Below are 19,784 nucleotides of genomic sequence, written 5' to 3'. Positions count from 1 at the left end.
TTTGTTGTTGTTTTTTTTGTTTTTGTTTTTTTTTTATTATTTGTAGGGAATTACATTAAATTATATTAATGAGAAATGTTGATATAAAAAAGCTTGAAGTTCATACGAACGTGATAAATGGTAAATAAATAAAAAAACATATCATGAGGTAAAATCATCGTAACAAAATAACTCTTCGAATAGTTAATAAAAAAATTTCGATTGAAAAACATAGTTAGCTAAATTTATATAAAAATAAATCTCAATATGTCCGAATTTCAAAAAATAGATTTGATGATGGATAAAACTTTGGATTAGAATCCCAGAGAAGAGCATAATCAGAATATTAAATATTAACTATAAAGTAAACAAATATAATAAAATAAATAAAACTATCTGAACATAACTTTACGAGTAATAAATCATTTTTCAATGGAATAACAAAGCTAATAGGTATTTAGTTGCAATTAAATCTCAGTAACTATTGATCTAAAAATAATATTGATGATGAATAAAAAATCCATGTAATCATCCAAGAGTACAAATTCACAATTTAGAAGACAAAAATGAAATTTACAGAATTGGTATACAAAGTGATGAAAATGATTATTTAGGATGTCAATAATTAAAAATATTTAATTTAAATTTTGTAAATAATTTGACTAAAAGTTAAATACACATATTTTAAATATTTTTCTCTTTAAATAATTTAGTATTCATTTATAATAAAATAAATTTGATAAATTATAAAGATAAAATTAATAATTTTACATTATTAGTGAGATTGTATATAAGTCACGCTCTCAGGCAAGGAAGGAAGGGTGCAATATGCACCCCTTTTAAGCACGCAATTGATGATAATTCTCATTAAGTTAACAATTAATTAAATAACTGTTTAGCCGTTTTTTGGTTTTAACATTTGAGTACACGTGGTGGGCCTGGAATAGTCACGTGCCTAGTATTGGATCGGCCCAAATTACTTTCCGAGAGTCCAAAGGGCTCAAGGAAGTTCGGGACAAAGCCCAAAGCGTCCAAGAGCTTCAGAGGATCTTAGAATCGCAAAGAGGGAAATAATGCTTTGCTTTCTTCTTCGTCGGGAATGCGTTCTTCGTCTTTGATTCCTGGCCTGGAGGTTGAGCCTTCCTGGAGGTCGAACCTGCCTGGAGGTCGAGCTCGCCTGGAAGTCGAGCCTGGCCTGGAGGTCGACCCTGGCTGGAGGTCGAGCCTGCCTGGAGGTTGAGCTCGTCTGGGGGGTCGAGCTCGCTTGGAGGTCGAGCCTGGCCTGGAGGTCGACCCTGGCTGGAGGTCGAGCTCGCCTGGAGGTCGAGCTCGCCTGGAGGTCGAGCTCGCCTGGAGGTCGAGACTGGCCTGGAGGTCGACCCTGGCTGGAGGTCGAGTCTGGCCTGGAGGTCGACCCTGGCTGGAGGTCGAGCTCGCCTGGAGGTCGAGCCTGGCCTGGGGGGTTGAGCTCGCCTGGGGCGTCGAGCTCGCCTGGAGGCCGAGCCTGGCCTGGAGGTCGACCCTGGCTGGAGGTCGAGCCTGCCTGGAGGTTGAGCTCGCCTGGGGGGTCGAGCTCGCCTGGAGGTCGAGCTCGCCTGGAGGTCGACCCTGGCTGGAGGTCGGGCCTGCCTGGAGGTTGAGCTCGCCTGGGGGGTCGAGCTCGCCTGGAGGTCGACCCTGGCTGGAGGTCGAGCCTGCCTGGGGGTTGAGCTCGCCTGGGGGGTCGAGCTCGCCTGGAGGTCGACCCTGGCTGGAGGTCGAGCCTGCCTGGGGGTTGAGCTCGCCTGGAGGTCGACCCTGGCTGGAGGTCGGGCCTGCCTGGAGGTTGAGCTCGCCTGGGGGGTCGAGCTCGCCTGGAGGTCGAACCTGGCTGGAGGTCGATCCTGGGGGGTGTGACCGTGCTCTTCGTGAGCTGCCTACGCACCCGCTTTGCGGGATCAGGTCATGACGTAGTTCAGGGCGAGTGTGTTTGCTATGTGAATGGATTCTTGGATTTTTGTTTTTTTTCCTCCCGCCGAGAGGTGGCTCTCGGTTTTTGTTTATGATCCGGGATAATTTTGAAGTTGGGAGAGTATTTGGCTGAGAGAATTCTGGGGTTGAGAGAATTTTGGGGTTGAGAGAATTTTGAGTTCAAAGGATTCTCTGTCCCTTTTGATTTGTGTGAGTGAGCTATTTATAGGGAAAACATGCCGCTTGTTGAAAATTTGCTTGTCACTTGTCGCTTGTTGAAAATTCGCTTGTCGCTTGTTGAAAATTTGCTTGTCGCTTGTTGAAAATTCGCTTGTCGCTTGTTTTAGTCATGCGTATTTTTAGCATTTGACTAAATTGTCCTTCTATATTGTAACGTCGTTTTTGCAATTGAGGCGTCCTTTTTACCATAAGAAAAAGACGGCATAACATTAACCCCCCAGTTTCGCGTGCGACTTGTCGTGTGGGAAACTTTGCTTCTCATCCTCTTCTTTATTGATTTATTATTTATAATATTGTATGTGTATAATATCTTTATTATCTTTTTAGGAAAGGTGACTAATCCGGTTATAACTTTTGAAAAATACATGCACAAGTACCCACACATTTGCAAGTTGCGTAGGTTTCTTTTTAGGCATAGACTTATATATGTATTTTGATGTACTATAGGTAGCCAGTTTTTATATCATCATTACTCCGTGTATTGGTATATGCCCATTATCCTATTTATCATTTATTATTATTATTATTATTATTATTATTTCCTATACTCTGTGCATAGATTGGTTTACTCATTTGTTTTTTTTTTTACTTTAACACCTACCCCATGCTCTCTTTCTTTAAAAACTGAGATGTATCCGGGGATTGAGCTGCCATCACAGGAGCGTAGCAGAGTTGAGATCAGCAAATCTCCTTGGATTTTCTGGCTTCCTTCTTCAGGTTGGTTTCTTCTTTGGTGATTATATATATTCTTTACTTCTCACTTTGCCATTTCTTTCTTTTTCACTCCGTCTCTCGACCCTCTTGTCCCCTTCCTTGAATCTTTCTGGCTTTTCTTCCAAAATACTGTGATGACTCTTAATAATCTGATCAATGGTGGGCCTAATTCGCCCCGTGGTCCCAACGACCTAGTGGTCCCACCCGATTGTTCTAGAGCTTCTGACACTTTCGATTTTGGTGAGTCGTGGGTGTTTGATGACTTTCCATGCGCTTTTGGCGAAGGTATGGGTTCCACAAATTCGCCTAATGGTTTCGGTGATGGCGACCTCGATGCCTTTCTTGATGTGGTCCTCGGACGGAGGCCGGTTCCGCGTGTGTCGGGTCTGTGTTTCGATGGGAGAGGTAATGTCGTTCGATCAGCGGCCCATGGCGAGTCGTCTCGGTCCCCGCTGGCCGTGAGAGGCTGCGAGGTAGGTCCAGCGAATGAAGATGGTGTCACACCGGGTGTTCTCCGGAGTTTGGAAAGTGATACTCCCTTGACTTCGACGCCGCTTTTCTTCACAAACGGGTCCCCGTCGCTGCCGGCGGACTTCGGAGCATCAAGGGGTGGGTTTCTTCCGGCGTCGATGGGCGGCGAGGTCGGTCTGGACCGAGGCTCTGTCATCGGCGGGCCTTCGTTGACATCAGGGGAGGGCAACGTAGACGTTCTTCCGAATGCCTTCTCGTCGTTCGCCGCAGAGGGCGTAGAGGCTCCAGCAAGCGAGCATCGTTGTAGCTCCCCAAAAAACGGGAAGAAGATGTCGTTGTTGCTCGAGGCGTTTGGTCATTTGGTCGGAGGTGAGACTTCGGCACGTCACATCCCAGGACGCGACGACGAAGGCCTCGGTGCCAACTCCTCGGCGAGCGGCGAGGTGAGTTTTCCGTCTCTTGGGGTTGATATTGATGATGATGGTGATAAGGTTGTTATGGCAGAATGCTCTGAGGGAGAGGTCGAGTCTTATCGGTGCAACTCGTTTATAGTTGAGCCCCCAAAACGGCCGCGGTCTTGGTCGAGGCGGTCGAGATGCGGGGATTTTGCTGGCCTCGATGCCGTGAGCTTGACAACGGAAGATAGAGTTAGGTTCCTCCGTGAGAAGTACGAGATCCCGCCGGAAATCTCCATCATTGTTCCCTCCGTCGATGATTATTCCGACCAGCCACCCGAAGGATATACAACCGTCTACGTGGAGAGTCTTAAGCATGGGTTGAAGCTCCCTCCACACCCCTTCATATGCAATTTGCTCGAGAGGATCAAGCTGCCACCCGGTCAACTAAATCCAAGGAGCTATTGGGTCATCGTGGCTTGTTATATCATGTGGTTCCGGGAAAAGCACCGTGAAATGACGGTGTGTGAATTTCTAAGTTTGTGTGCTGTGATTCCGAATTACAGAACGAAAGGGTCGTTCTTTCTTCGTAACAATACGTCAAAAAAAATACTCGACAAACTACCCGGCACGGGGCGTGAGTGGGTCGATGAGTTCTTTTACACGCACGTCGACTATTTTGGAAACATTCCCCTTGGTTTTCGTACATCGGCTGATTGCCCAAAACCCCCTGATTAGCGATCCGAGGTTGCTTCTTTTCTTGAAGGGATAACTCTTAGTGATCGCGAGGCTAACTTGTTTCTTGACGACAAGCTGTGGGAAGAGGTTGGGTGGTTCCCTTACCGTTCGGCCGACGAGGTTCCATTGCTGTTTTCGCGCTCTTTTCCGTCCTCGGCAGAGTCTGGTGGTATAGTAATAGGGTTTTTATTTTTATTTTTTATTATTGCTATCACAATTTGGTTCCCATATGTATACATATCTCCATATTTGACAAGAGAAAAAACTCTAATTCTCTCGACGATCCCTCGCAGGTATGGCGGCTTATGGGGCCCGAGGTGTTACAGGGCCGGGACTCTCTGCGGGGCGGTCGTTGCCGGTTTCTCTTCTTGGTTCGGAGGCGTCGCTCCCTTCGCAGCCCTCAAGGGTAGGCTTATCTCCTCGCGCTACTACAGCATCTATGTCAACCATAAAAGTAGCGATTACTAGTTCAAAAAGAGCGCGAGATGAGGCTCCGTTAGTGGCTTCCTCGCGTGCCAATTTTGGGAAGAAGTTTAAAGCTCCTCTTCGCTCGTCGTCCGACATAGTTGTCAGGTTCTCGGTCGCTGACTCCTTTGGCCCGTAAAGGCATTAGTGGTATCGAGTCCACTCATGCATCGGAGGTGACTAAGTTGGATCGGATGACCGCGATTGCCCTTGCTGAGTTGCTGACTCGCGAGGCCCGACAGGTTTTCCTCCACATGCATGGCCCAATATTTTCTTTGTTCACCATCTTTTCACCTCTTTTATATACCTATTTTTTTTTGTAGTGCTATCTGGCTTCTGTTGCAACTAAGCGAAATGTTCGCGAGTTGGTGAGGAAATTAGGACACGAGACCGAGGCCCGTCGTCTGGCACAGGTGGATGCCGATGGTCGCGCGGAGGCCCTCGAGGCTGAGATTGCAGGGCTCAGGAAAGGTGCTGTGGATGATGCTATGAAGATATGTGAGCAAAGAGCCGAGCTTCAGCGTTTGCGTATTGAACTGGGGACCATTCAGGCGGAGCGGGCTAGTTCGGCTATCGACTGGGCACACCGCGACTTGGTTGCATACTGGAGTGGATCGGGAAAGGAAAATCCTCCGAAGGGAGCGGAGAGACTCTCCGCCTTAGATGATAGTGACTCGTCTCTTTCCCCCTTTTTTTGTGATGGACTAACGGCCTTATCGCCCCTTTTTGTATGTGAATTCGGGCAAACTTCCATTCGTCAGGATTTTTCTTTTTGATGGCGCGGTCGGTTGTGCGTCTCTCAAGACCCGTTGTGTTTTTTGCGGGCCCCGATTTCGGGTATAACTCTGACGAATGGGCATTTTCCCTTTTTTGCGTAGTTTCTGTGTTTGTATGCTTTTGGGAAAACTGTCATTTGTTGGTTTTTTCCTTTTGGTGGCGCAGCTTGTTTGAGCGTCCTTCTAGTCCGCTCGTCTAGTCAAGCTCGTCACCAGCTAGTCGAGCTCGTCACCTCGTCTAGTCGAGCTCGTCACGTTGTCCAGTCGAGCTCGTCTCTCGTCTAGTCGAGCTTGTCTCCTCGTCTAGTCGAGCTCGGCACCAGCTAGTCGAGCTCGTCACCTCGCCTAGTCGAGTTCGTCACGTTGTCTAGTCGAGCTTGTCTCCTCGTCTAGTCGAGCTCGTCACGTTGTCCAGTCGAGCTCGTCTCTCGTCTAGTCGAGCTTGTCTCCTCGTCTAGTCGAGCTTGTCTCCTCGTCTAGTCGAGCTCGTCACCAACTAGTCGAGCTCGTCACCTCGCCTAGTCGAGCTCGTCACGTTGTCTAGTCGAGCTCGTCTCTCGTCTAGTCGAGCTTGTCTCCTCGTCTAGTCGAGCTCGTCACGTTGTCTAGTCGAGCTCGTCTCTCGTCTAGTCGAGCTTGTCTCCTCGTCTAGTCGAGCTCGTCACGTTTTCTAGTCGAGCTTGTCTCCTCGTCTAGTCGAGCTCGTCACACAGTTTGTGATGAGCCGGAATGACTTCGACACTTCGTCCAAACGTCTTTTCCGTGTTTGTCGTATGGAAATGCTTTGAGCTTGTGCGGGGCTCCTGCTGCCTTTTCCCTTCTTGCGCCTTGAGCAGGCTTCGAGGTGGGTCGGGTTCTCGATGGCGCGAGTTCCCTTATCTTGGGCTTCACAAGATTCTTTGAGGTGTGTTCGGAGTTTCAATGTTGCGAAATCTCATTTCTCGGATCCCGTGGACACTTTGAGGTCGGTCGGGGACTTGATGGCGCAAGTCCCCTCATCTCGGGTCGTACGGGATTTTTGTTAGATGTGTTCGGAGTTTCAACGTTGTGAAACCCCATTTCTCGGATCCGTAGACGCTTTGAGGTTGGTCGGGGACTTGATGGCGCAAGTCCCCTCATCTTGGGTCGCACGGAGTTCTTTGCGATACGTTCGGGGTTTCAACGTTGCGAAACCCCATTTCTCGGACTCCGTGGACGCTTTGAGGTTGGTTGGGGACTTGATGGCGCAAGTCCCCTCATCTCGGGTCGCACGGAGTTCTTTGCGATACGTTCGGGGTTTTAACGTTGCGAAACCCCATTTCTCGGACTCCGTGGACGCTTTGAGGTCGGTCGGGGACTTGGTGGCGCAAGCCCCCTCATCTCGGGTCGTACGGGATTTTTTTTAGATGAGTTCGGAGTTTCGACGTTGCGAAACCCCATTTCTCGAATCCGTAGACGCTTTGAGGTTGGTCGGGGACTTGATGGCGCAAGTCCCTTCATCTCAGGTCGCACGGAGTTCTTTGCGATACGTTCGGGGTTTCAACGTTGCGAAACCCCATTTCTCGGACTCCGTGGACGCTTTGAGGTCGGTCGGGGACTTGATGGTGCAAGTCCCCTCATCTCGGGTCGCACGGAGTTCTTTGCGATATGCTCGGGGTTTCAACGTTGCGAAACCCCATATCTCGGACTCCGTGGACGCTTTGAGGTGCGTTTGGGGCTCGATGTCGCGGTTGCTATGTCTGTATTCCTGCATTTTCACATGTATGCATATATTTTTTTTTTGTTGCGTTTTCCGTGGTGCTTGGTGTTTGTCTTACTCTATTAACCCCCCAGTTTTTATGCAATTTTGTTTAAATTGTATGAAAAGTTAGGAGCTTAAGATTGCAAACTGAACGCGAATTTCGACTTCATTCATTAATTGGGCGAATGGCCTGCTTTTGAAAAATTCAAAGTTCATTGGGGCCGGTGGTTGCTTTTGGAAAACTAAAAATTTGAAAGGACTTGATTTGTTGTTCAGGTTTCGTCGCTTGCTAACCTTCAGGTGCCTTGGCGCCACGGCCTATTGGTAGTATTGGCGGAGATGCTCCGCGTTCCACGGGTGTCTAATTTCCTTGCCGTCCATCTCGTCGAGATGGTAAGTTCCGTCGTGTATCACCTTTCGAATTCGGTAAGGCCCTTCCCAGTTCGACCCGAGTACCCCTGCTCCGTGAACCTGGGTGTTTTGGAACACCCTCCTCAGGACGAGGCTTCCTTCGGCGCAACGGCGGATTTTGACCCTTGTGTTGTAATGCTTCTCAACGATCCTCTTCTGCGCGGCCATGCGGGCGAACGCTTCAGCTCTCCTTTCTTCGATCATGTCGAGCTCCATTCGGAGGGCTTCGTTGTTGCTGTCTTCGTCGAAGGTCTCTGTTCGGAATGACGGCGCTCCGATCTCAACGGGGATGACGGCTTCAACCCCATAAGTGAGGGAGAAAGGCGTTTCGCCTGTGGCGGTCCGCGTGGTTGTCCGGTAAGCCCAAAGGACAAGGGGGAGCTCGTCGGCCCATGCGCCTTTCTTTTCTTCCAGCTTCTTCTTCAAAGTCTCCTTGATCGTCTTGTTCACGGCCTCAACTTGGCCGTTTGCCTGTGGGTGGCGTGGTGAGGAGAAGGTCTTGCTGATCTTCAATTGCTCGCATATCCTTCGGACCATCGCATTGTCGAACTGGCTGCCGTTGTCGGTGACGATCGAGGCGGGGATGCCGTGGCGGCATATGATCGATTTCCACATAAAGCTTGTAGTGTTTGCTTCGGTTTGTGGCCAGAGGCTCCGCCTCCACCCATTTCGTGAAGTAGTCGATGGCGACTATCGCCCAGACTCGCTGGCCGGACGCCATCGGGAGCTTGCCTATGAGGTCCACCCCCACTTCGCGAATGGACGTGCCACGAGGATCGGGCACAATGGGGCCGGGGCCTGTCTCGGAATATGCGAGAATCTTTGGCACTTGTCGCATTTTTGCGCCCAACTGAACGCGTCTTTCTTCATCGTTGGCCAGAAGTAGCCTTGCTTGAGCGCCTTCAAGGTTAGGGACTGACCTGCGGAGTGATTCCCGCAAATTCCTTCATGGATTTCCCTCAAGACGTAGTCGGCTTCGGCGTCGTCCAGGCATCGGAGGAGTGGCTGCGAATACCATCTCTTATAGAGTGTGGATCCTCGCCAGACATATTTGTGTGCGTGATACTTCACCTTCTTAGCTTCAGCCTGGTCGGTGGGGAGGACGCCATCGCGGAGGTATTTGATGATCGGTGTCATCCAGTTCGGTTGGGGCTCTTCTTCGATCAGGTTCACTTCTTCCTTGGTGATGGACGGGAGCTTCAAGGTCTCGACAGGTACCTTGCCTAACTCCTCGCTGTCGCAGCCAGATGCCATCCTAGCCAAGGCGTCGGCCTCAGCGTTCGAACCCCTGGGGACCTGCACGATCTCGTACCAGGAGATTGCCTCTAGTCGGAGCTTGGTTTCCTCCAGGTACGCCGCCATGTTCTCCTCCTTCGCCTGGTATTCTCCCTTGACTTGGTTGACGATGAGGAGCGAGTCGTAGTGGATCTTAAGGTTTTCGGCCCCGAGCTTCCTGGCTGTGTCGAGTCCGGCTAGGAGGGCTTTGTATTCGGCCTCGTTGTTCGAGGCTTTGAATTGGAAGTGGATGGAGTACTTGAGCTTTTCTCCGTCCGGGTTGACGAAGACGATTCATGCCCCTGACCCGCGGACATTGGATGCTCGTTGAGGTGCCCTTCTGCAGAGCTTTCTTGACTGGGTACCCGGTCCTCACTATGACTTGGTGTGCTTGGAAATATGGTCGAAGCTTTCTTGCGGACATCGTCAGAGCAAGGGAGAGCTTCTTTATCTCCGGGTATCGTGTCTCAGCGTCCAGGAGCGCCTTGCTTACATAATACATGGGCCATTGTATCTTCTCTTCTTCTCGGACGAGGACAACGCTGACCGCCCTCGTCGACACAGAGAGGTACAGGTAGAGGGCATCGCCGTCCTTGGGCTTCGCTAGGAGCGGTGGCGTGGCGAAGTATGTCTTCAAGTCCTGGAATGCGGTTTCGCACTCGTTGGTCCACTTAAAGTCGGCTCCTCCTTTGATGGCTTGGAAGAAAGGCTGACATCGGTCGGTGGCCTTGGAGACGAACAGACTTAGCGTAGCCACGCGTCCAGTGAGGCTTTGGACTTCCTTCGCCTTGGTTGAGGACCTCATGTCCAGGAGTGCCTGTATTTTTTCGGGGTTGGCTTCGATGCCTCGCTGGTTGACGATAAATCCCAGGAATTTCCCTGACTCTACACCGAACGCGCACTTGTTCGGGTTCAACTTCATCTTGTACTTTCGGAGAAGGGCGAAGGTCTCCTCTAGGTCTTTGACGTGGTCAGGCGCCTCGAGGCTTTTGACGAGCATGTCGTCGACATAGACCTCCATCGTCTTCCCGATTTGCTTGGCGAACATTTGGTTTACCAAGCGCTGATAAGTGGCTCCGGCGTTCTTCAACCCGAACGGCATCACCTGGTAACAGAATAGGCCTCGATCGGTGGTGAAAGTGGTCTTCAACTCGTCCGGTCCGTACATTCTGATCTGATTGTATCCTGAGTAGGCGTCCATGAAACTCAAGAGTTCGTGCCCTGCGGTGGAATCGACCAGCTGATCGATCCTCGGCAGGGGGAAGCAATCCTTCGGGCAAGCCTTGTTGAGGTCGGTGTAGTCGATACAGATTCGCCACTTCCCGTTCGACTTTTTCACCATGACCACATTAGAGACCCAACTAGGGAACTTGGCCTCGCGGACGAATCCAGCGGTGATTAGCTTCTCGACCTCCTTGTTGATCGCGAGATACCTTTCGAGGTTGAATGATCTTCTTTTTTGGATTTTTCCCTTCTCTCCAGGGAGTACGTTGAGCCTGTGGGTGATAATCTCCGGGTCGATCCCCGGCATGTCTGCGTGTGTCCACGCAAAGACGTCTTTGTGTTCTTGGAGGAACGCTCCGAGCCGATCTTTTAGTTCGGCTGGCAGGTGTGCTCCGATCATGACGACATGTTCGGGGTTGGCGCTGTCGAGTATCACAGGTACGAGGTCGCTCGACGCCTCTACTTTCTTGGAGTTGGCTTCTTCTCGCGGGTCCAGGTCCTCGAGTGTTTGCGCCTTGCCGATCTCGCCTGAGAGGTCATCTCCGACCTCACATATGACACTCACCATGGCGTCGCCTTTCCTGATGCGGGATCCCTGGACGTGGCATGCCCTGGAGTCGGCTTGGCTTCATCGCATCACCCCTACTCCCTTCGGTGTCGGGAATTTCATGAGGAGGTGGTATGTTGAGGTGACCGTGCGCAGCCTGTTGAGCGTCGGTCGCCCTATAATGACATTATGAGTGGAAGGTCGGTCCACAATTAGGAAGTCCACCAGGCGCGTGACCTGGGCTCCCCCCTCCTGTCCAAATGTGACTGGGAGGCTTATGGAACCTTCTGTGTAAACGCACTCTCCTGCAAACCCGAAGAGCGGGGTCTTGACTGGGGTTGGACGAACTTCTCCAAGGTCCATCCGGTCGAGGGCAGTTTTGAATAGGATGTCGGCTGAGCTCCCGTTGTCAATGAGAATCTTCTTCACCATATTGTTTGCTACTTGCGTCTTGACAACGATGGCGTCGTTGTGCGGGTGCATCACCTGGCGGGCCTCTGCCTCGGTGAAGTGGATTGTTTCGTATGGCGTAATCGGGCATGTGCTCTGGGTGAGGTTGATATGGTGGGAGGGACCCTCTCCGTTCGCCGCTCGCGCATATTTCCTTCGTTCGTGCGCGGTATCTCCCATTTATGGCCCCCCAAAGATAGTGGTTACCAAGTTGAGTGGGGCGTTGGCCACGTTACCTCGGGTGTTGTTGTTGTTGCTTCCACCCGCGACAACTTCTTTCCCACGTTTCTGCCGCCTGTCGTTTTGGGGAACCTGTCTCCTCGGTGCGGGGTTCGGATTGGCGACCATGGCCATCACGAACTCCTTCAGCTCGCCATTTTGGATGTGACTTTCGATCTGCCTCCTGAGCTCGAAGCATTCGACGGTGAGGTGACCGTGGTCTTTGTGGAAACGGCAGTACTTGTTCTTGTTGCGTTCTGATGGGTCCTTCGCCATGGGTCGGGGCTCGGTGAACATGTCCCCGTGCAAGGCCAGAATTCGATCTGGCGTAGCTTTGAGTGGCGTGAAGTCGGCGTTCCTCTGGAACTTCTCGACTAGTAGGGGTCTCTGTCTTGACGAGGGTCGGACGTTCGAAGCCGCGGCGCTGGCGCCCCGGCTCTTCTTTCTTCGTTGTTCGTCGTCGACCTCGTCCTCGTCCCTGCGCCGGTTTCCCCTCTCGCGGATCCTCCGACTCTCGTAGTACTCCTCGACGGAGATGTGCTGGGTAGCTTGGGAGATGAGCTCCGTCATCGTGGCGGGTCGCTGCTTCACCAGCGACGTCAGGAGGTCGCCAGCCCGTAGGCCGTCGATGAAGGCGTAGACAGCGTCGCCGTCCTCGTAATTGTCCACCTTGTTGGACTCCTCGATGAACCGGTTGAGGTAGTGTTGGAGCGTCTCGGAGCCGCCCTGTTTGATCGTCAGGAGGTATGATTTTTCCTTTCTCCGGACCCGTGAGGCGGAGAAGCGAGTGAGGAACCTCTCCTGGAGGTCTTCGAACGATTGCACGGACCCTCGCACGAGCCTTTGGAACCACTCGAACGCGGTACCGGTGAGGGTGAGACAAAATGCCTGGCACATCGTTGACGGGGATTGTCCCGCCATCCTCATGTTGGTCTGGTACTGGTGGATGTGGTAAAGAGGGTCTGTGCTTCCGTCATAGAGCGGCATGGTGGGCGGACGGAAGCTCCCCCCGGTGTCGTTAGCGAGCACGTGTGCCGCGAATGGCGAAGCCACGCCCTCGATCATGCTTCTCACCAAGGGGGTTCTTGTATGTGCTGCCTGCAACTCTCGGATTTCCTCTCTCAACACGTGGAACATGTTAGTTACTTCATTATTTCCGGCATGTATGGTGGTAGGCGCAAATCTGGTGGTACGTTCTCTTTCATTCGATGCTTGATCGATCAGAGTGATATGTGCTGCTGGCGGCGTTGCCGTAATTGGAGGGGCGACTTCTTGTGGTTCGCCTATGTCGGGGACGGCTTGGCGCCCCGGGATCTCCCATCGAGCGTTGAGGTGACGTCGTAGATCCACGTTGGGCACTAAGCGTCCTGGCGACCCCGTACGTCGCGGCCCAATCTATCGAGAGCAGACCTTCGTGATTCGGCTCCGGTTCCTACGACGGAGCGGGCGGCCTGGGGGATACTGACGCGTTGTGGGTCGGTGCCTAAGTTCTGCGGTCCATGTTGATCTAGCCCCCGAGTGGTTCTTCGTTCTGCCTGGTGGTGGCGGTCGATGTCTCGAATACTTGGGTCAGGGTCGTCGTCTTGTCTGCCTTCGATGTTCGCATTTAGTGTTTGCCCTTGTTCGCGCCTTTCACCCCCAGAGTTAGCGTTTTGCGGGCGTCCTTCTCTTGCATGGGCGTGTAAAGTCATGACCCTCTCCTCTCGATCTCTAGCGAACTCGCTTGCTAGTAGGAAAAGACTGTTCTCGAGGCGCTCCATGCGACTGTCTCGTTCGACGAAGACAGTGTCGAGGGCGGGATTTCTAACGCCGGTGGTATTTGGGTGTGGCAGAGGCGCGGTGCCTGCTGCCGGGACGACGCTTGGTGGCGAGGTTTCTTGACCGTGCCTAGCCTGAGTTCGGGCCCGTGTGTGAAGTGCTACGCTCTCCGCCTGTTGAGGGGCGTTGCTCCCAGAAGCGGCGACGCGGTTGGACATTTTGCAGGAGATTTTTGCCGGAGGAATCTTCCGGTTATGATGATTTGGCGGATTAGTCCTCCGGTCTTGAGACTTTCGGTGGAGGATTCTTCTGGTTTTGAAAAGAGAAGGTCTACCAGGGAGGCTTGTGATGGTCCCGTGAAGGGAGGTGGATTTGCCGGTGGAGAACTCGTGGTTGTTTTCGAGTCCCACTCCTTCTAGCGCCAAAATGTTAAGCCATTTTTTGGTTTTAACATTTGAGGACACGTGGTGGGCCTGCAATAGTCACGTGCCTAGTATTGGATCGGCCCAAATTACTTTCCGAGAGTCCAAAGGGCTCAAGGAAGTTCGGGACAAAGCCCAAAGCGTCCAAGAGCTTCAGAGGATCTTAGAATCGCAAAGAGGGAAATAATGCTTTGCCTTCTTCTTCGTCGGGAATGCGTTCTTCGTCTTTGATTCCTGGCCTGGAGGTTGAGCCTGCCTGGAGGTCGAACCTGCCAGGAGGTCGAGCTCGCCTGGAAGTCGAGCCTGGCCTGGAGGTCGACCCTGGCTGGAGGTCGAGCCTGCCTGGAGGTTGAGCTCGCATGGGGGGTCGAGCTCGCCTGGAGGTCGAGCCTGGCCTGGAGGTCGACCCTGGCTGGAGGTCGAGCTCGCCTGGAGGTCGAGTCTGGCTTGGAGGTCGACCCTGGCTGAAGGTCGAGTCTGGCCTGGAGGTCGACCCTGGCTGGAGGTCGAGCTCGCCTGGAGGTCGAGCCTGGCCTGGGGGTTGAGCTCGTCTGGGGGGTTGAGCTCGCCTGGAGGCCGAGCCTGGCCTGGAGGTCGACCCTGGCTGGAGGTCGAGCCTGCCTGGAGGTTGAGCTCGCCTGGGGGGTCGAGCTCGCCTGGAGGTCGACCCTGGCTGGAGGTCGGGCCTGCCTAGAGGTTGAGCTCGCCTGGGGGGTCGAGCTCGCCTGGAGGTCGACCCTGGCTGGAGGTCGAGCCTGCCTGGGGGTTGAGCTCGCCTGGGGGGTCGAGCTCGCCTGGAGGTCGACCCTGGCTGGAGGTCGGGCCTGCCTGGAGGTTGAGCTCGCCTGGGGGGTCGAGCTCGCTTGGAGGTCGAACCTGGCTGGAGGTCGATCCTTGGGGGTGTGACCGTGCTCTTCGTGAGCTGCCTACGCACCCGCTTTGTGGGATCAGGTCATGACGTAGTTCAGGGCGAGTGTGTTTGCTATGTGAATGGATTCTTGGATTTTTGTTTTTTTTTCCTCCCGCCGAGAGGTGGCTCTCGGTTTTTGTTTATGATCCGGGATAATTTTGAAGTTGGGAGAGTATTTGGCTGAGAGAATTCTGGGGTTGAGAGAATTTTGAGTTCAAAGGATTCTCTATTCCTTTTGATTTGTGTGAGTGAGCTATTTATAGGGAAAACATGCCGCTTGTTGAAAATTCGCTTGTCGCTTGTCTCTTGTTGAAAATTCGCTTGTCGCTTGTTGAAAATTCGTTTGTCGCTTGTTGAAAATTCGCTTGTCGCTTGTTTTTAGTCATGCGTATTTTTAGCATTTGACTAAATTGTCCTTCTATATTGTAACGTCGTTTTTACCATAAGAAAAGGACGGCATAACAATAACTATACCATAAAAATTTGGAGATATGACAAAACTTAAATTTACATATGACTTTATATCTGAAGAGAGCCCTTAAATTAATTTATTAGTACATATAAATTTTTACCGATTAAATTGTATGAGTGATAAAAAAAATGAAGGTAAAAGTCACCACGCACGTTTTAAACTTGGGGGTTCTAGCATGCTTTACCTCTGTTTTGTCTCTTCTCATGTGGTATGTCTGTCATTTATCTGATTTAATTAGATTTAATTATGATAGTAATAAGTTAATAACCAACCAGATGCATTCCCCCTTTTAAAAAAAAAAGAAAAAAAAGAGTTGCATAATGATAATGTTAATAATAAAAACCAATCTGAGCCGACAGTATAGACATCTGTAATATATATAATAGTTCTTTTTTTTTCTTCGTTAAAACTGTAAGAGTATATTATTATTGGAGAAGAAATATTAATACAATATTTATGGCTATTAAAAATGCTTTGCACGTCGGTAGTGTACAACGATAACTGTCCAAACAGACGACGATCTGTGGAGAGAGAGAGAGATAGATATGAGAGGTGCAGATAGATATAGGTAGAAAGGAAACAGCTATAGATGTAAAATAGGTAGCTGGGGATCAATAAATATGTATCATTAAGAGAGATCAGCTTAAAAGACAAATTAATACCACAATAAAAAAATAAAAATAGCAGCATTGTTTGAGTTGGTCTCATATGGACTAGCTAGCAATAGCATTAGCATAGTAGGACTGTGCTACGACAGTAATGTTGGAAACTGTTTCAATGAGTTGGAAATGAATGCAAACACAAACTGCAAATAGGATGGCAACGGGTACGAGTAAAGTCGGGTACACCGATTTCGTTACTCGTACCCGCTATAATTTATATACGTTCCTGTTTAATTTTATTTATTTATTTTAGGAAAACAAAATAATTTTGGATTGGGTCTTCATGAAAAAGTCTTGAGAGGCATATTATGTCTCTAATCTCTCTATGCATGCATTACTCAAATATTATATATATTAAATTTTGGTTATGTAAATATCATAAAATTTATTATTATTATATTCATAAGCTAATATTTTTTTTTAAATAGCATAACTCTATTTTTTTTTTCACTTACCCGCAACTACGCGAGGGTTAAATAACTTTATATAAATCGAAAGCTGTTGTTTTTATTAATAGCGTTTCTTTAATAAGTGATTGAGATTGGCCCTCTAAACTCTCATTCTCTCTAACCTTCCAATACTGACACCATTGCAACTTGCCCAAGAAATTAATGGTGTGCGACAAATATTTCACTTTATCTCTATGCACTCACAAAAAAATCCAAAGCATCTCTGCACTCATTTCTTATCTACCATATCACTTTATCTGTCTAGTCTTGGTAGTTGCCCAAGAAATTAATGGTGTGCGTATTTCACTTTATCTCTATGCACTCACAAAACAATCCAAAGCATCTATCTGTCTAGTCTTGGTAGTTGCCCAAGAAATTAATGGTGTGCGTATAAAAAGCCTAATTTATTTATTTTAATGATGAAACAATCACTTGAAATAAATTAATGGTGTGCGTATAAAAATAAATTAATGGTGTGCGTATAAATTAATATGCTAATTGATTCTTTCGGAAACAGTAAATAAAATATTTGTTAACATATGGAAAACTAGTTATTTGCTAGTAATCCTCTGAAATTACTAAACGGGTGTAAAATAGTTGTTCAACTATGAATGAAACAATTTGTTGACCAGCTGATCGTTTTTAAGCAGTTCTAATCTTTTATTCAAAGTGATAAACTAACAAACAATCAAATAGAAATAAAAAATACAAGACAATTGGTAATTATGTCTGGTGTAAACCACCACTCAAAGAGACTGATCATGATGTGAAAACAGACTTTTGGCGTCACTTTATCTAAGAGCAACGCTGTAGTTTTAATTCTGTAATGAATTTATACATATAATGTCGCACGCACCTAACTGGACTCATTATCGCACACACATAATTACTCCTTACAACATTGTGAACCTTACAGATGCATAACTGGACTGATTATCTACAATTATTGATTAGCAGCGCTAACATTTTTTGTATGAAAGAAATTTATGTTTTTGTAGGTCCTCACCAATAATTCCACTGTTTCTTTTCGCTATGATTTATCATTTATGGACCTGTAGCTGTGGTTCCCACATTTGCATTGCATCTTTGCAATTTGCACGTTGTTTCAAAATGTGATTTTACGCAATCTGCTGTTTGAACGGAAATTAATAATTAATCAGCACCAAACAAATGTGGCTATTTGATATGTGTTATTTTATACCTATTTTATTAAGTGTTTCAATATTGTTTTTTTTTACAGAGTAAGAGAAGGCCGGGCATGTTTGGTTTAAAATAAAAAATGGAATGTTAATGGCAATGGGAATGATAATGGCAATGACAATGGAATGGTATTATATTTTTTTGTTTGGTTTGTAATATTAACTCCAAAAGAATGGAAAGTAAAATTTACCATATTACCATTTTCATAACTTTACCAACTTTCTCTTCTTTATCACTACCACTTCGTCTTCTTCTCAGCATGGACTGATACAGTAAAACAAGATGAACTAAAATGGACTTTAAACCATATTTCTCAATAAAACTTCAAATCCATTGTCTATTTAGGAGAATAATCTGAGGGCCCGATTTTTTTTCCCTTTCATTGGGTGTTGTGCAGGCAAAACCAGTTTCAATTTTTTTGGATCTTTACTGGTTAATCTCCCATGCCTAACAATTTCCATACACAAACTCGACAAAACAATCGATAAAAGAAAAAAATGAAAATATGTTGAAATCGCTTTGCGTTCATCTATGAACCTACTCTAGACTACTCGTCTCCGTCGTCTTCATCGTCGGCGTCGCATCTTCTCCGGCAAGAGAACGGCGGCGAAGGCGGGTGGTGCCGAATGTCTCGTCAAAGACCTTCACAACCTCCCATATCAAAGTTACCATTTGCGGTGGCTCGGCTGTCGACGGCGCCTTCGAGATCCCTCCGGCGTCAATCTTCAGTGTCGCCGCCCTGGGAATGATCGTCTCCGTCGTGCTCTACGAGAAGGCGCTCGTTTTAGTTTTAGATTACAAATATAAATATATATTAAATGATATAAAAGGTCAGTTTGGGAAGAATATTTCATTACACGGTGGAATGGTTCATTCATCCCAATTTATAAAGAATCAAATTAATGCAATGATCATTCCGTATAATGATGATTACCTCATTTAAAAATGAATCAAATAAAAGAATAATAAATTTAAGGAATCCATTCCATTCCATTCCCTTAAAAAGTCACCAACCAAACATACCCTAAATTCTTTTGGTTATCAGCCATGGCACCTTTGACGTCTGTTATATTTTTTTTTTTTTTGAGGAAACGTGGTCGGAGCCACGAAAATTCATAAAAGCCCTCACGTATGGCGGAGGAAAACCGTGGTTACAAAGATAGGAGATAAACAGAAACCAACGGAAAAGGAAAAGGAAGCTCAAAACAAACAGGGCCCTAGGAGACCATGCGGGACCTCAACTCGCGATCATCGGCCCTAATGGCCTCTTCCGAACAAGGCAGGACTAAACCCAGCCAGGTCGAGGACGAGTGATGGTTAACCGCATAACGCGCTAGATTATGTGCAGCAACATTACAAAGACGAGAAATATGCATAATGCGAAAAACCTCAAGCTCCCTCGCCTCTCTGGAGATGCGGAGCAAGATCGTCCCAAGCTCTGTCGCAGGCGTCACGCCCTCATCAATCATCCTCACCACCCCCAAGCAGTCAGACTGGATCTCTGCTCTCCTGCCACCGACGCTGCGAACTAGCTCTATGCCCTGGAGGACAGCATACGCTTCCGCAAGCTGGGGGGAGAACCCCCTAGCCAGGAAAAGCGTCTGCGAGGCGATCACCTCTCCGGTGTGGTCTCGAACAATACAACCGACACCGAAGCCTCCACGGTCGCGAGCGAGTGCCGCGTCGACGTTAATCGAGAGGGTCCCGTCCGTAGGGGGGTCCATCTGGGGGTCGTAGTCACCCTCGTGTTCGTCGGAGACTCCCCAACCATAGCCGCTCTGTACTCCTCGAGGAAGCTCGCCGTCCACTGGACTAGCTGTGGCTGGCTCCAAGCTGATCTCCCGACCAAGACATTGTTCCTGTGGTTCCAAAGTTCCCAAATAATGGTAATGAAAAGCTCATGGAAACGAACCTCAAGGGTCTCCATCGCCCTGAGGATAGCGTCGAAAACATCGCTGTCTCTAAAAGGCGGAAGAATGTGGCCGAAGCCCACCTCTTTCCAGACTCTCCTGCTCCACCTGCAACCCAAAAACGCGTGGAAAACAGTCTCTCTCGCCTCCTGACAGACAGGGCAGCTGTCGTCAGAGGTGATCCTCTTTTTGGCTAAGACTGCTCTGGCCGGGATCTGGCCTAAACAGACTCGCCAACAGAAGAGTTTCACCTTAGGAGGGACTCTCAGCTGCCAGAACTTCGTCCACCACTTCTCCATCACCGTCGGATCTGAAGAGCTGGCGACCGGAGTACTGGCTCTCTCCATCGCAACATGGAAGCCGCTCTTGACGGAGTACTCTCCGTTCTCAGTGAAATGCCAGCGACGCACGTCAGGAGTGCCCTCGC

Source organism: Urtica dioica, chromosome 8, assembly GCF_054948205.1.
Source record: "Urtica dioica subsp. dioica isolate 48M chromosome 8, U.dioica_male_clone48M_v1_H2, whole genome shotgun sequence".
Taxonomy (NCBI): Eukaryota; Viridiplantae; Streptophyta; class Magnoliopsida; order Rosales; family Urticaceae; genus Urtica; species Urtica dioica.
This window is presented reverse-complemented; position numbering follows the sequence as displayed.